The 16629-nt window shown below is 45.6% G+C and overlaps 1 protein-coding gene across 5 annotated transcripts in view; it reads left to right on the top strand.

Moving 5' to 3' along the window:
• Nucleotides 1-16629, top strand: part of NMNAT3 (nicotinamide nucleotide adenylyltransferase 3) — a 118587-nt gene that overhangs the window by 17361 nt on the left and 84597 nt on the right. The window lies entirely within an intron of this gene.

Here is a 16629-nt window from a genome sequence, read left to right as displayed (position 1 = left end):
TCACCTGTGTACAGGTCTTAGGATTTTTTCCATATCTTTGCTCCTTGTATATTTAATATTTCTTTAAATGAAGTTTTTTTATGTAAATAAATTTATTTAAAAAGCAAACGACCCCCTTCATGTAGGAAAACTAGTCTCAGAGGCCAGGTACAGGACATACCTGTAAAAACATATCAAGTTCTTGCCTATGCTCATCTTACATTCCATCACATTTTGGGAGTCTCTATTCTAGAAATGTACTTACTACGTTTTTCACAAAGGTGATGGAATATATTATTTCTGTCCCTCATCCTCTCTCATGGGTCAGGCAGGGTTTGGCTACCTCTGAGCACATCTGCTCTTCTGTCTATAAGAGAAACAAGTCAGAATGGAAGCACAAGTGATTTCATAACCAAGTAATTTCCATTAGGTGATATGCCTCTAAGAAAAGAATCAATCCACAGCAGAATAGGTAAACTATGGTACAGCCATGTCAAGAATGGAATACTATTCAGCAGGGAAAAGGAACAAACCACTATTGCACACAACCGCCTGTGTGAATCTCTTAGACATTATGTTGAGCAAAAGCTCAACATGGATGAGACTAGACATTGTATGATGCCCTTTGTACTTAGAGTCCTAAAATAAGCAAAACCGATCTATGGTGGAAAAATTCAGAATTATGGTTGCTCAGGGGATGTGGAACCAGGAGATTGAGTGGGAATGGACAGGAGAGGAGAGCTTTCTAGGGTGATGGGATCTTTCTAAGGCTTGATGTGACATGGTGCCTGCATTTGTCAAAATGCATTGAATGGTCACCCTCAAGATGTGTGTATTTTATTATATGTTCAAAAAGGAAAAAGAACACTGAACAAATAATGAACTCCAGCTAATGATACACATGCCGTAGTGTTGAGGGAGAGGTGCTCTGCTGTCTGCATCTTACTTTGAAAGGCATCAAAAAAATAAGGTGGATTGATGAATGGATAGAGAGGTAGATATATAACAAAGCAAGCATAATAAAGTATTAATGGTAGAATCTAGGTGGATGGTATCTGTGTTCACCTGAAAATCCTCTCAACTTTGCAGTATGTTTCAAAATCTTTCATATTAAAGATTGAGGGGAAATGGGCACACACGTTGAGAACAGCAAACAAGTGTTCCACCCCCCTGCCGGAACTCTCCAGCCTTTGCCACTCGAGTGAGTCTTGCCAAGGAGGCTCCTGCCAAAGACAGATGGGCTGGAGGATCAGAGGGGTGAGCCAGGAAGGAGGGATGGGGTCCTTCAGAGAGGCGGCTGCGCTGAGAGAGGACTGTGGCTCCCCTGTGCTGGGCCTGGGAGGAGAAAGCCGAGGGCCCTTCCTTCCCTCACCCATGCTGTGGCCTGCAGGGACCCTAGGAGCATTGTCTCGGCAGTGAGCCCTGGCAGGGGCTGTGCAGAGGCTGTTAGATGTGATCTGCAGACAGTACCTGGACCCTGCCACAGACAGGGTGGTATGAGTGAGTGAGGAAGAGTGGCTTCTCCAACCAGTGAACTCCAGAACACGTTGCCCCACTATCTCACTGGATATCCTGAGCCCAGATGTGGCCTGGTGGGGGAAGTGGGGTGTTGGGGGCATGAGCTGGCCATCATGGGGATCAGGCGGGTGCAATGGCAAGGACAGCCTTCTCAGGCCTGATAGCAGACTCTCTAGGGTGCCCCATAGCTGACCAGGGACCTGCTGGGTCCTCCCCACTCGTCACTGTACATCCCACAGCACAACTCTACCACCACCCCCAGGCCACACCCTCCGAGCAAACCCCCACGGTATACCCTTGTGGCCCATCCCATAATACACCCCCACAGCATAAGCCCCTGGGAACATCCCCACAATGTGATTTTCACCACACACCCTGGAGCACAGACCCTCTATCACCTACACTTGACTCCCCCCACCACCACATCCACAGCACACCTCCTTCTGAGACACACTGCAAACCTATCCCCATGGCAGCCTCCCCACCACAACCCCCCACAACACTGTCTATAGCGCGTGCTCCCGTGGGACACCCATGCAACACACACCTGCAACAGCCACGGCACGCTCCCCACTGCGTGCACATACAACCCGTATGATGGTATGTGTACCATAGTTGTGCACCAAAGTTGATACGCCCCTGCTCAACTTTGAGTGGAACCCCCCTTGCCTTTGCCAGTGAGGGACAGGTACCTGCACATTAATCTGCTCTTACCTGTCCTTACTCATGCAAGGATCTTGAGATACACAGAGAAGAGAGAGCAAATTTCCTCTTGAGGGAAGAATTTATGATTGATATCTAAAGGGTGGTTTATATGCTGATTATATCTTTTGTTTCCTGCAAACTTGAACGAGCTCATCTTGAATACCAAAGACTCTGGGGCTAGCATGGAAGAGTGATCTGAGCCCCTCTGGGTTTCTGCGCCTTAAAGGTACTGGGAACTGAGATGACCTGGCCTTTGTGATCAGACAGGAGCTTGTCCAGGCTCCCCCCCACCCCTAGTACTGCATCTTTGGCCAAGCTCTGAGCTTCAGAGCCCCAGGCTACAGTGTCCCCATCAGAAACAAAAGGATAATACTTCTCTGCACAGTGTTTGCAAAGATTAAAGATAACACAAAAAATTTTGTAGTAACAGGCACAGTATATGTGCTGCCAAAATAGAAGTTAGAAGACCTAAAAGGTGCCTAGTGCATAAAAAGTACCTGATACAGTAACTTTTAGCTATTTTCACTGTTAATATTATTATTGATTTACTGTGATAGTGATTTATTATTGTCATCTACGAGGGTTTAAAATGTGAACAGAGAGCAATATTTAGAACTTCCACAGCTGCAATAAGTTTTTGGTTTGACCACAAATGACATTTTGAACATTTAAGTAACTGCTTGTTTTTNGACCCAAGAGTGAGTGTGAGAACAAGGACTGTGTCCTCCGTAAGCTCATCCTCAGGACTAAGCACAGATACACATGGAAGATGTTAGGAATTTGGTTGATTGGCACAGTTTTTTTTCTTCCTTCTCTCCTCTCTCCCTCCTTCTCTTCCTCCTCCCTCCCTCTCTTCCTCCTCCCCCCCTCCCTCCTTTCCTTCCTTTCTTCTTTAAAGTTTGAGAGACAGAGACAGAGCATGAGCTGGGGAGGAGCAGAAGAGAGAGGGAGACACAGAATCCAAAGCAGGCGCCAGGCTCTGAGCTGTCAGCACAGAGCCTGACGTGGGGCTCGAACCCACGAACCGTGAGATTGTGACCTGAGCCAAAGTCGGATGCTTCACTGACTGAGCCACCCAGGTGCCCCTGGCATGGTTTCTTGATGAGCAAATCATCCCAATATTAAAACTCTTTAGCTCATACAAGCTGTGTTTTTAAGTCACCAACAGCGCCTTCAAAGCTACAAAGCCACAGTTGCATTCTCATTTACATGCTACTCTGTCAATTAAGGTTACATGCCAATTAAATGGGACATTAAGCTGCTAGTAGGCGTGCAAGTCTGCATGCTAGTATCCTCTTCACGTCAGTTAGTGACCTGAATTCATTGCCTCCCATACATTCCCAGGGCTCTTTCTTACCCCGATCCCAGCCAGCCCTGGCCAGGACAGAAAGACAGCCAGACATGGCTCTGTGCTGTATCTGGTTCAGGAGAGGGGTCTGTGAAGCCAGTTAGTGTGTCTGGATCCTTGTGGAATTCCAACCAAAGTATGACCGTAGTTACTTGGGTGCATCTGACTAGGGACAACCCCATCTTCAAAAACTTCCTCCTTGAAGCAGAAAAAGCAAGCGTTAGCACCCAAGAGTGCAGGAGACATGTCTGTCCCCTAAAGCACCCTGTCCTCAAGGAGTCGTGCCCAAGAGCCCTTGCGGCAGCAGTTCTGCCCCTGCTGAGCTCTTCCCTGGTTTGCGCCAGCTTTAGGTAAACTGATCGTGGTGAGCAAACGTACGGATCTGGAAGGCTTGGTCTAACACAGCCCACAGGCTTGCATTTCATTTTTCAGACCCTTGCTATTGTACTGCCATTGGCAAAAGATGCAGCAGTGGGCTTAACTCTTCCCTCCCTCTGTGGCTCAGGCACTTGAGTAATTGAAAAGTGCTTCTTTTCCTTCCTCATCTAGAGAAGTAAAAATAATTATAATAGAAAATGGGTAATTTGCAGCTACAATGGCAGGCTGATAATCAAAAACTTGTAAATGGAAACATGAGCATATGTTTATCACTTCTTCGAAATTAGAATGCAGTTGAAAGTAGCTGTGGGCTTCAAAGAGGGCATTATGGAAGGGAAGGAGGCTTAGCTGTTCATTGGAGACCTGCCTGCTAATGAGGCTTTTAAGTTCTTGTGGCCTCAAGAGCGGCACAGAAAGGAAGATGTCCCTGAGTGCTGTTGAGGGGACCCTCAGGTAATCACTTGCGGATTCATCACTCCACTTTGTAAAATCATGTAGGGGCTCAACAGCCACCACCATCAGGATCAAGTTTGATCTAGTCAACATAGAATACAAGGCCCTTGGCAACCTTATGGTGGAGAACCTTGTCATACCCCTCAAGCTTGGCTACTCTCTTGACCCTCTTGCAACCCCACCATGCACCATGGCCTCCCATATTCTCAGGCTTTGCAGATGCTGTTCCATCTCCCCCAACTCATTTACCTGCCTCCATCTCCCCCAACTCATTTACCTGCCTAACTCCTATTCATCCTTTAAAACCCCAAACACCTGTTACTTCCTCCTGAAACCTTTTCATATTCCTATTGCCTGCTTCTCTCAGCCTGGCTGGGCTGGAGGGCTCCTCTTGCACACAGGCTCCCTCTGTTTTTATCTATGCCAGTTCTTACCACATGGATTGTGAACACTGGTAGCCTATCTGCCCCCGCCCCCCCAAAAGGCAGGTGAACCCTCTAGGTAGAAAATAGCTTATCCTGCTCTTTCCCTGGTTACTGACATATTATCTGACTCATAGTAGGTGCTAACTGATGTTTCCTGGATGAAGGGATTATTAATGACAGTGGACTTTGGAACAGTTTCAAAGTTTGTCTTTAAAAAGCACAGTTGGGGCGCCTGGGTGGTTCAGTTGGTTAAGCGTCCGACTTCAGCTCAGGCCATGATTTTGTGGTTTGTGGGTTCCAGCTCCATGTTGGGCTCTGTGCTGACAGCTCAGAGCCTGGAGCCTGCTTCAGATTCTGTGTCACCCTCTCTCTCTGCCCCTCCCCAGCTCATACTCTGTCTCTCTCTCTCTCTCAAAACTGAATAAATGTTAAAAAAAATTTTTTAAATAAATAAAAATAAAAAGCATGGTTATCACATAGTCTTTGATAAAATAAATCCCATAATACATTCCCCAGCCAACTGGAATATTTGGATCCTCTCTGTTCATGTTCATTTTTGTGATGAACTGAGCGGTAGATCATGAGCCTGCCCAATTTTCAAAGTCAGAAGCAAAACTGGCCTGAGAGACATTGTGGTTTTGCTTCTGTCTTACATCCGTGAGCCTCTGTACCAGTCAGGACAGCAGTGTGTTCACTGCTTTGCATCTTATTCCTGTAATGAAATTGGAAGTATTGAAGGCCACACAAATGCTTTCAGCATGAAAAGGAAGTCAGTCTTTGTAATGAAATGTCTGTGAGCCCAGAAGGCAAGTTTATTTCCATTTATGCCCTCAGTCTGTAACCTGGAGTCCAGCTCTCTCCGCCTAGTGAGTGGGTACGTGTGCCAGCCGCTGGGGTTCTCATCACCACACTTATTCCAAGTCTGTTCCAGACTCGTGGGTCAGTAGGAGTGAAAGGTTTACAGTTAAATTAGCCCACTGATTTGAAATTGACTTTATTTTTACTTGCAGTTAACTTGCTGAAGGCTTGCTTTTAAGCTAATCAGGTACCTCTCACGCCCCAAGCCATGGGGGAGAAGGGAGTAGGTGTGATTCTCTAAGGGTCTCACCAATAAGACACTCGTGAAGAGTGGAGATGTTCACAAGCCATCTTGGCCTCTGGCTGTACCATCACGGGACTCTGTGTGTGCCATGTACTCTGCCAGCTCCAGGGACTCAGGGACAAAAGAAGAAAGGAGTCTGAACTGGGAGGTTGGAAAGGTGCTGGTCACACATGCCCTTGACCAGATCTCTCAGCTTGTCTCCATCTCCCTGACCTGAGAACCGTGAGGCCGGACCGGAGAGTGCCCCTGCTCTTCTGGGTCTGAGTTAGGACATGTTGGTGACTGTGTGATGGGCAGGTAGTGAGTCCAAGTACCTCCAAGAGGGGAGGTATCTGGCAGCCTGGATTTGCTAGAGGAGTTTCTGGAGCTGGGAAAAGGTTGGTTGGTGAGGAGGCTCATTTCTCCATTCAGTGTTTCCCAAGGCCGAATTACACTCTGCTCCTGTGCTAGACACAGCAGTCACAGACATATCAAACTGAGCCAGGCTCTCCGGGCCTGGAGTTGGCAATTCAGTGGGGACGACAGGCATGTGCGGTCATGTGCTCACCTGCCCACATCCATACCTGACCATGCAGACCTGGTGCGCATGCTGCGCTGACCGGTCAGCTGTGTTTCTTCCCAAATGTGTTTGTGCCCGTTGTACTTAATAAGTATACATAACTTTATTAAACATTGAATATTACATAAATTGATGTATTACCCAAAAAATTGATATATTACGCATATGAAAGGAAAGAATAGTGTTTTTTGTTTTTTGTTTGTGTGTGTGTGTGTGTGTGTGTGTGTTTTTTAGGAATAAATTGAATACTTTGAAGAGACTTGAAAAGGTGAGAATGGCTCCTTCCCCAGCCCCACCCCCACCCCTTGGGGTGTTGGGGAAAAACTAGACTGTAGGATTGGTGGTGGCAGGAGCAGGGGAATCCAAAAGTCAAGGCTGATTCCATCCCGTGTTCTTCCTGTGCATCTTCAGGTGCCCTCTCCATCTAAAAGAACCTAGAATTGGAAATTGTCACTGAGGAATGGGGTTTATGAACACTCCAGTCCCTGCCCCCAAACAAAGCCTCAGCCCTGCATCACATCATTTACTTGCATAGGTGTAATTTAAAGCTAAAGCTTGCTTAGACATTTTTTTGATGGACTCCCTGCTTTGACTACTGCTTTCTGCTCCACCAGCCAGCCAGGGTTGGGTAAAAGGCCTTCTGTGGCAGCTGGGTGCCAGGTGACTATTGGGATGGGGCTAGGGACTGACTGCTAGGAGCTGAGGCTTCTAGGGCCACATCTCTGTCTTGTCAACAGCTTGGGCTCTAGCCTGAGGACAGAGGTGAGCAGAGGAGGGACCAGCTTAGGTGTGCATTCAGGAGAGGTTGGACCAGGGAGTGGGGGTCAGGGCACCGCTGTGAGGAGGTGGCCCCTTAGATGAGAGGAAGGCTAGAGTTGGGCATTACAGAGGGGATGGAGAAAAGGGAGGCCAGAGAAAGAGCAAGTGGAGTGTATAGGATTCAGTGATACATGAATTTTAAGGCTCCCATTCTTTTTTTTTTTTTTTTAATTTTTATTTATTTCTAGGAGAGAGAGAGAGAGACAGCGTGAGCAGGGGAGGGTCGGAGAGAGAGGGAGACACAGACTCTGAAACAGGCTCCAGGCTGTGAGCTGGCAGTCAGCACAGAGCCCGAGGCGGGGTTCGAACCCACGAACCGTGAGATCATGACCTAAGCGAAAGTCAGACACTTAACCAACTTAGCCACCCAGGCGCCTCAAGGCTCCCATTCTTTAAAGAGGGCCAGAATCACTGCCACACAACTGACTGGATGATGGTGTTATTCATTTATGGAAAATTGGGGAAGGTGATATGGATAAACTGAGGGGATGGGGGCATTCCAGGTGGAGAGAAGAGCTCCAAGGAAGGGAAGGAAGCAAGTGGCCCCTGGCCAGATGCCTGCATCATTTATTCAGGAGGCCTTTATTAAGCACCTTCTGTGTTCATGCTAAAAACAAGCATGTTGGTCTCAGGCATCGAGGAGGAAAAGCCAACCAGGGAGGTGCTTGGGCGCTGGGATGATAGCCAGGCCATGTGGTTTCCACCCCATGGTGCCATCGACATGGCTGATGATAGGGGTGAGGAGCCACTCTTGTGGAAAAACCAAAAGGAGGTAGTAAACGGCAGTACCAGTGTGCCAGGCCCCAGACAGAGGCCAGAAACTCCCCTCAGTGAGTGGAGGCGAAGAAAGGAGTGGAGGGAGAGGGCAGGCTGAAAAGATCACTCATGAGTGTGGACACAGAAGGAGAAAGGGTTTTGGGCTCTCAATTGCAACCTTTCCTTATTGCACACAGGATTCTGATTCAGGAAAATGGTAGCCAATGAACCACTGGTAAATGATCTGTTTGATTGCTCAGAAAATAATGGCTTCAACTCCAATGAGCATTTTATAGTTTCTGAGCATTTTATGTTTTTCTATTATTTTTTACTTAAATGGTTTTTTTTTTTAATATTGAGGTTTTTAACAGTATCACTTACTTTTTGCGTTATTCCATGACTCATTGGAAGGTGTGAGATTTTTTTGCCTCGACATTTTTTAAAACCTATCCCTAAGTCTCATTTACAGGATCATCTCATAGGAAACTTTTAATCCAAGCATAAGTATTTTTGTAAGATGAAACCGACATAGAGTAACACCAATAAGGTGATATTTATGAAGCAGTGATTCCTTAAACCAGCACATCTGGCATTTCTTCCCACCTTGAAACATCTGTTCCTTTAACACCTCTATTGTTTTTGTAAAATAGGGGAAAACTGCTTATCTCAAAGCTCATTTTTTACTTTGAATTCTTTTTAATCCTCTCTTGAGTGAATGAGCATGCCCTTGGTTAGGCGCATCAAGCTTGGNTTTGCATCCATATTCATCAAGGATATTGGCCTGTAGTTCTCTTTTTTTGCTGGATCTCTGTCTGGCTTGGGAATCAAGCTTGGGTTTTTTCTTTAATTGCGTTTGTTTGTGCACTTCAAGAGTTCCAGCCAAGGCTGTTTGCTCTTGGAGAAGCAAAGCTGCATTTCGTTCCACAGTGATTCCTTCTGCCTCTCTCAAGGGTGGGAAAGGTTAGAGATTTATTGGATCTCGATTCCTTGTGCTAGGAAAAGTGGCTGTTGGGCATTGGTTTGCTTCCACTTTCAGAATTAGGGTGAATTTAATTTGGTTTTCAGAATTTGCAGTCCCATTTTAATTAACATTGTGCAGTTGGGGACCTGGGAATCCGAGCTCTGCCACCACCCCAAGCTTGTGCTCACAGTCCCTTGCAGAAATGAAAAGTGCTGTGGTCACCTTGTGCACACCCAGGTGAGATAGCTTGAGAGCTTGTGGTGGGGAGTCAAATTCCAGCTTGCTCCTCTTTGCTATGTAACCTTGAATGAATTTCCAACCCCAGATTTTTCCAGCCCCAGTCTCCTCATCTGCAAAGGGGGAATAGCAGCAGCTAATTGAAATAATATGTGTAAAACAATTCACAACTGTGCTCCCGTAAATGGTTAGTAATGATCATTGTCCTGCTCAAGTGCTTTCCTTGGCTCCTGCACTCAGAGCCATTTGGCCTCACTTCTGGGTCCCCCTGCGTTCTGTGGGGGTTATGGCTGTTGACACAAGTGGTTCTTCTGGCTACTGTGGGCTGCCTCTGGGCTGAGATGCTGCTGGGTCTCCGCTGGCCCCACGCCCAGGCTGGGCACTGGCTGGCTGGGTAGAGCCCGTGGTGCCAGTCTTCCCCAGGCATGGTTCCTCCTAGCATTAACCTCCAGCCTGGGATTTCAGAGCTCTAAGTGAGGACTGTCTAGACCTTTCCCTCTCTGGCCTGGTGCTGGAAGGTGAGGGCTGGACTTAGAGCCAAGAGTGGGCTCCAGATACACTCTTCTGTGAGGAATGGAGGATGTGGGCCCCCCGGCCATCAGTCAGTGGATGTGTTATTCCTGAACACCCGGGGAGGGATAGGGCTGAGGGAATTCAGAGAAACACTTGGTTGGGAACAGCAGAGGAGAAATGCCTGGAACAGGAGCATGGAGGCATGGCTGGGAGAAGCTTTGACAGGTCATCCGGGGGATGGTTTGGTGGGGAGCAAAATTACGGATAGCCATTTTGCATCCTTGCCCAAAGCCTGAGACCCTGAGCCCAGGATTTTAGTGTTCGCTGCCCTCAGGCCTGCCAGCTCCCTGCATAGACAGCCTGCACCATGCCACACCCTTGGGCCACCTCACCTCCAGCAGCTGCCTTTGAGGTGCGCCCCCTGCTTGATTCTCAGGAGCCCAGAATCCTATAATCACTGAGCAAAAAAGCAGTTCAAAGCTGTTGGCAGTAGGTCAGCAGTATCGTCTTCAGATAAAGTGCCACATGTTAATAGCTTTCCCTCTCTTAATGTCACGGATGTTAGGCAGACTTCTTCATTTCAGGATAACCTCTGGCTTTCGGATCATTTGGCAGGAAAATATGTGGAATCATTGGTGGAGTCTTTAATCTATTTTGTTTTTATTTTTCCCCCCTCACATTACTTAGAAACGTACTTTCTTGATCTAAGACTTGGTATAAAAACTCTTTTGCAAAAAAATGGGACTTGTTACAAAACTTAGAGGTAACAGTCATACAGTAGGAGCCATTATATGGTCTGGAACTCAGAAGCTTTCATGTGGCAAATATCGTATGCTCTACAGGCCTCTATATATTATCATTTTCTGTCAAAGTTCTTCATACAGCCAGGCCCGAGTGAGTCTCCCACATTCTTAGAAATTCCTACAAAAATCACAGTCAAGGTTTCATGACATCCTCATGCTCTTATTTTCCAAAATGTTTTCCTTTCACAATAGAAATGTTCAAGTAGGACTAAACTGGAAGGTGATTTTAAAAATCACTTCTGAGGTATTAGGGTGAGGAGCGTTTTATGTTTTTATTTTTACTTTTTTAGAGAGGGAGTGCCCGCAAGTGGGGGGAGAGGGGCAGAGGGATAGAGAGAGAGAATCCCAAGCAGCCTCCACACTCAGCACAGAGCTTGACATAGGGCTCCATCTCACAACCCTGGGATCATGACCTGAGCCGAAATCAAGAGTCGGATGCTCAACTGACTGAGCCAGCCGGGCGCCGCCAGCATTTTATGTTTTATTTTTTTTTATGTAAAAGACTGTGCAGTAGTTTTCTGTGATTACTTCTTGGATCCTGCTATTGAGAGGAAATCAGATATTCCTTTTTGTAAGCTGAACTTATGAAATCTTCCCTGAAGGCTTTTAGAAATAAGATACTTCTCCCTGGGAATGATGTCAGCGACTTCTGCCTCAAGGAAGAGAAATGGGAGTAAGAGAATCGCTCCAGGTCCTTTCTAGCCTGATTTCTCTGAATTTATTATCTTCTGCTTACCCTGCACATGTCCCACAGTGCCCATCTCATTAGGCCTAGCAAGGGGGATTGTGTCATGATCCATTCCTTTGATAAAAACTTAAAAATCGCCATAACCAAACAACTTGATTTATAAGGCAGTGTTACATGGTGATAGAAATCTCACCCAAAGCTCTGATTCTAGCTCTGTTATTACCTTCCTATGTGACACTGAATTAAGCAACTTCACCTCTCCAGTCCTCAGTTTCCTCAGTTATACAAATAGGTGGGGGGTGGGGGGGAAGGGGCTGACCAGATGTCAACATTCTGCAATTGGAATCACAAAACCAACAGGGTTCAATATTTCAATTAAGCATAGGCTATCTGGATATAGCATTCGCTCTGCTTAAGGAAAAATCCAGCTTCCAATCTTTGTTTTTGTGACGATTTCTTTAAAATATGGGAGATGAAAGTCTTTCTTGAAATTTGTAATAAGGTATCATAAAATGTCATGATGTTCAAAGATATCGTGGCAAATCTTGGAGAAACCTACCTTGAAAAATAAACACTTAATGGTGTGTGGAGGAGAAAGGATTGGTTCCTTTCTTTCCACCAAAAGCAGTAATTTCACTAAGAGCCATCACTTAACAAGTGTTTGCAGAGACTTGTCACCTTCAAAGCATTGCGCTCCTGTAGCATGTGTTTGAGATAGAGTGACCCACACCCCTGCTTTTATCCAAAAGAGAATTGTGCTTGTCATTTCTTGTATGGAATGTTCATCTTTGCTTTGGGGTCCTGAGACAGTCCCATTCATCTCTACAGTACTCCTGACTTGAACAGTGTGAGGTCAGTGGATATTTCGCTTGGCTGTATTAACACCTTTTTGGTGCATAATTGGTCAGCCTGACTGTACATTAATCCACAACAGCATTTCTAACAGACAAAGTAACTGGGAGACCCTTGATCTAAGAGCTCTGCCTTCGTATGTCATGAAAGGTGACTGGGGTGTACTTTGGGGTGTCTTCTGGGGAGGGAGGCTAACAAGGGTCCTTTCCAAGGCATAGGGCCTCCTGTCTTGCTGCATGGCTCACCATCGCAAGGAGGGCTGTGCTCAGTAGCAGGCACAGGGACTGCATGCTCACTGGGTGAGAAAACTACCCTTCCAGGGGGCGTGCAAACCTTTAGAAACAGCCTCTTGCAGAATTTCTCTGAGAATGTGTTCAAAAGACAGATTTCCCTTGGCTTTGGTGTAAACCACTGAGTTGGTGAACAGTGGCTTGGCCCCACTCCTGTGGAAGAGACAGAAGACACACTTGCCTGGGACTTTGGTCTCCTGCCTGTGCCTTTCTTTCTTTCTTTAAATAAAAACATGGTGGCACTACTGGGGAGCCTGGTATAAGAGCCAAGGTTGTTGCCTCCAGCCCTGCACCATGAGCCGGCTTCCAGACAGCTTCCAGAAGCCCCAGCCAATCTCTAAAGACCACCTGCTGCACAGTGCTCCTCCGACACGCAGTTCCTGAGGGCCCCCACTGTTTACCTGACACTGTTCCAGACGAGGTTCTCGTAGGGCATTGCTGTTACATGTCCATCGTTTCTTTCTTAGGACCACAGAAGAAGTACACACTTAGGGAGGAGGCTCATTTGTATGAAGTTAGATGTCCCCGTCTGACCATTCCACTTGCTGTCCCCTCAACAACCTCCCCTTTCCTCCGAGGTAATAACTCGCTGTTTGCGGTGTACCTATCAGGTGGATACACACACACTCAGAAGTGTTTCTATTCTATAGTATTTCTGTGTATTACGCTAGCGTAGATAGCTTTGTTGAACTGAAATGAGATAACACTGTGATACTATCTGCAACTTGCCTTTTTTTTTAACCCAACATTTACTCATTCATAACCTCTAATGTCAGCATATGTAGAATTATGTTACTCTTTAATAGCGGCATCATATCATATGAGACTTAACCATTCCCCTGTTGGTAGACATTTGGGTCTCTAATTTTTCACTGTTACAGAAACCCTCAGAGAACAGCCTTGTAGCATATGCTTGCAGGCATCTGGCCATGTTTATTAATAATTACATCGCATTTGTTTAAAGATGTACTCCCCTGACATGTACACATACCCATGCAGCCCTGTCTGAGCTATAAGGTTAATTTATCGGAAATCTCTTAAATCCTCAGTACCCCCTTCACACTTACCTATTCACATTTTTGCTCTAAGGACTGAACATGTTTTCTTCATGCATTTAGCACCCTGATTCAGGAAGGGATAGTGCCTAGAGCTGTCCCCAGGGACCCAGGAGCAAGGCGACTGCTTTTCTTAGTCTGTGCTTCGTGGACCTGACTGCCCTGAGTTCCAACACTCTCCAGCCCCACTAGCTGGAGGCAGGAGGTTGAATTCTGCTAAATACCATTAAAAGAACCATAGAATGTTGGGATGTTTTTTTGTAAACACTGAAACCCTCGCCTCTGGCCCTTCTGTGTGAGTGTGTTAATTTTCTAGGGCTGCTGTAACAAATTACCACAAACTTGGTGGTTTAAAACAGCAGAAATGTATTCTCTCACAGGTCTGGAGGCCAAAATCAGAAATCCGTTTCACAGCCCCAAATCCACGTGTCAACAGGGCCATATTCCCTTTTGAGAGAATCTATTGCAGGGGGGAACGGTTCTTTGCCTCTTTCAGCTTCGGGTGGCTGCTGGCTTTCCTTGGCCTGTGGCTGCATCAGTCTAGTCTTCAAGGCCGGCGTCTCCAGATTTCTCTCTGCTCCGTCTTCGCAGGGCCTTGTCTGTGTTCAAATCTCCCTTTCTCTCCCTCAAAGGATCCATGTGATTGCGCTCAGGGCCCTCTAGACAATCCAGGGTAATCTCCCCATCTCAAGATCCTTAATCACATCTGCAAAGACCCCTTTCCCAAATAAGGTAACATCTGCAGGTTCCAGGGATTAGGAGCTGATTTCTTTGGAGGACATTATTCAGCCTGTTACAATTTCCAGTGTGTTTTCCAACATACTTTAACTGCTGGAGCATGCTTGATGTTTCCTGTGGACTCTTTAGAAGGGTGTGTTTTCATTCATGAGAAGGCGGAAATAGATGTTATTTTATTCTGTGCATTGAAAAATGGGCTAGAAAGTCAGGGTCAGACAAAATCTCTGACTCTGACTCGCCTTTAACTGGAGAATACATGGCTTGAGCCGCATGTACAACTGCTGTGAGTTAAGTTACAAACGTGCCTGTCTTCCCTTTGTAATTTGGAAATATTTCACTGTATAATAGTTTGCATGCCTTAGCTAGAAAGAAGTTGAGAAGCCGTCTGCCCTACTGTCCCTACTACAGATCAAAGCATATCCAGACCAATAAATTCATCTTTTCAATCTGTCCAGAAGAGGTGCGGACAAGTTGTTGTTAAAAACTATGCAGAGTGTTGGGCAATATTAAGGGCATAAGGCCTGGAGAAGCGCAGGTGGTTGGTGGCATTAAAATACAGGGATGAGGTTTGCGAGCACACATTTAACTGACAGAGCATGGCTGCTCTTTCAGACTCTCCAGTCCTCCCTGTGAAAGGCATATTACAGTTTTGGACTTGGCCCTGCCCTTGCCATGTGAATGCTAATGTCTTATACTTCCATTTCCCAATTTCACAGCAGACCTGCATGCTCATAAATTAAACTGCATCGCTCAGCAATATTGTGTGCATTCTAGGATTTTGTCCAAAATGGCCCAAACTACTGCCTATTTCAGCAGAACTCCCTTTGGCCACTGCCTGTTAATATATTATAGAGGTATTAGGACAGCGATTTGAGAGCGTAGACCAGGCAGTAGAGCACACACTTCCCTGCACAGCAGTCTGTGAGCACACAGGAAAATGAGCATGGGGAGATGTTGGCTGCCTCAGTGCCGACAGAGGGTGCCACATAGGTGGACCTTCCCCACCAGACACAGAAGTAATGTGTCTGCCAGTCTCCTCCCTCATCTCGTAAAGGATCTTGGATGTTAATGGCTAGAGTTTAAAAAATAACAAATCCATCGAAAGAAGTGAGATAAAGAGAGCCCTGAATAAGGCTGACTTTTGTCACTTTCTAAGTCAGCGAGGGGAGCTTAAAAACAGACCAAAGTGCCCACCACTGATCCAGGTTGCCAAGGGGAAAGGAAATATAGTGGAGCTTTGTTTTCCAAGAGATTAGACTAGACACTGTTACTTTTGTCATCAAAATAATATGTGCACATGGCTTTTTAAAAATTCACCTAATTCAAAAGGGCTTTTAATACAAAGTTATAGCTCCATCCCTACCTCCCAAAAGATAGCCTCTTTGGTCCTTTTAAATTATTTTGTGGGTTAAATGCACAACTCTAAATTGTATCCAGAAAAGATAGCCATTGAGTCCCATTATGAAAGGTTGACTTAACTTATAGTCTGCACCCTTCCTCTTTCCTCTAGCTTTGGATGGCTCTGTTATTTTTTTTCTTTTGTTGGTTACCTTTTTAATTTAAAAAATATACTTCTATCTCTTGAGTCATAGATGGTAACTTACTTACCCAATATCCATTCCTTCCTTTCCTTCCTTCTTCTTTACAAGCAAGCCCAGTTTTGTTGAGTGCAGCAGTGTGCCATCCAAAAAACTATACTTTTCAGTTTAGGATTTAGTCAGTTTTATTCTTTGGATATGAGCAGCCATGTCACTGGGTTCTGGACAGTAAGATATAAGAAGTTGTTGGATCGTGCGTCTGGAAAGTTCTTATAAGGGGGCTGACTCAGCAGGTAGACCTCTTTTGCCCTTCTCTCTTCTTCTTTCTTCTTACTTGGAACACACAAATGATGGCTAGAGCTGCAGCAGCCATCATGTGATCATGAGACAATCTTGAGGGTAGATGGAAGGCATATTATAAGAATGACAGAGAAATCAACAAGGATTCTGGGATGTTGATGACATCAGAGTTCTATACTATCCCTGACCTGCCTTTCTTCCCAAGATTTTATAGGAGAGAAGTTATGCCCTGGCTTGTTTAAAGTACCATTTCCCTATATCTCATACAACCCAAAAAACAGTTTTTTTGTTGTTGGTAAACTAACCAGTGCCTAGACTTTCCATAAGGTAAAAGGAAAACCCTGATGCTTTCCCCCTTTTTCTATTGTTTTTTCCTCAAACACTTCGCTTTGGTAGCTGTATTCTTACTTTGCCAAGAAGGTAACATTATCTTTCTATTCTCTAATCACAGTTAAGCCTTCTGTGCCTTTTTACTAGATTGATCCTAAAAGATGAACACCATTAAATAGTATTTAAATCATTATGACCACAAAAATATTCACTCCAGGGTCAAGTAGCCCTGGACCACTCATAGGGAAATTCCTACTACCAGGGTCAAATATATTTTCTTTT

This window comes from Crocuta crocuta, unplaced genomic scaffold (assembly GCF_008692635.1).
Source record: "Crocuta crocuta isolate KB4526 unplaced genomic scaffold, BGI_CrCroc_1.0 scaffold337, whole genome shotgun sequence".
Classification (NCBI taxonomy): domain Eukaryota; kingdom Metazoa; phylum Chordata; class Mammalia; order Carnivora; family Hyaenidae; genus Crocuta; species Crocuta crocuta.
The sequence above is the reverse complement of the archived record's forward strand: the minus strand, read 5'-3'. Positions and strand labels throughout refer to the sequence as shown.